A 1,098-nucleotide genomic window follows, 5' to 3' on the forward strand; every position below is an offset into this window, starting at 1 on the left:
TTTTTGCTCTTGATTCCCTTGCTTTTGGAGATGTGTCAAGTAAGAAATTGCTGCGGTGGAGGTCAAGGAGGTTGTTTCCTGCTTCCTCCTCTAGGGTTTTGATGGTTTCCTGTCTCACGTTCAGGTCCTTTATCCATTTTGAGTTTATTTTTGTGCATGGTGTGAGAAAATGATCTAGCTCCATTCTTCTGCATGGTGTTGTCCAGTTCTCCCAGCACCATCTGTTAAAGAGGCTGTCTTTTTTCCATTGGATACTCTTTCCTGCTTTGTCAAAGATTAGTTGGCTGTATACTTTTGGGTCCAATTCTGTTCTCATTTCTATTCACCATCAGTCTATTTTATATGTCTATAGATTTGCCGATTAGGGATCTTTTACATAAAGGAAACATAAAATAATGTATTTTTATTGTGACTGACTTTTTCCACTTAGTATAATGTTTTCAAGGTTAATCCATGTTGTAGGATGCATCAGTACTTCACTCCTTTTTATGGCTAAATAGTATTCTATTGTATGGATATAGAACATTTGTTTAATCTTTCATATGTTGATGCAGGTTGGGGTTGTTTACACCTTTTAGATAATATGGATAATGCTTCTATGAATATTCATGTATAAATCTTTGTGTAGATACATTTTAATTTATCCTGTATATATACCTGAGAGTAGAATTACTGTCATATAGTAACTTCATGTTTATAGAGAAACTGACAAACTGAAGATGTCTTGTTTTTTTTTTTTNACTTTGAATATGTCATCTCAATGTCTTTTAGTCTTCATTGTTATTGATTAAAAGCAGCTACAAGGGGCCCCTTGCATGTGATGATTTGTTTTTCCCTTGATGTTTTTAAGATTTTCTCCTAGACTTTGTCATTCAACATTTTGAGTCTGATGTGTGTGGTGTAGATCTCTTTGTCTTTATCCTACTTCAACTTCATAGAGATTCTTGAATGTGTAAGTCAATGTTTTTAGTCAAATTTGTAAAGTTTTCAGTCATTATCTCTGTCTGGGTATATTTCTGCTCCTTTCTATTCTCTCCTTCTGGTACTCCCATTATATGTATGTTGGTGCACTTAATGGTGTCCCACATTTCTCTTAGG

Source organism: Crocuta crocuta, unplaced genomic scaffold (assembly GCF_008692635.1).
Source record: "Crocuta crocuta isolate KB4526 unplaced genomic scaffold, BGI_CrCroc_1.0 scaffold779, whole genome shotgun sequence".
NCBI classification, from domain to species: Eukaryota; Metazoa; Chordata; class Mammalia; order Carnivora; family Hyaenidae; genus Crocuta; species Crocuta crocuta.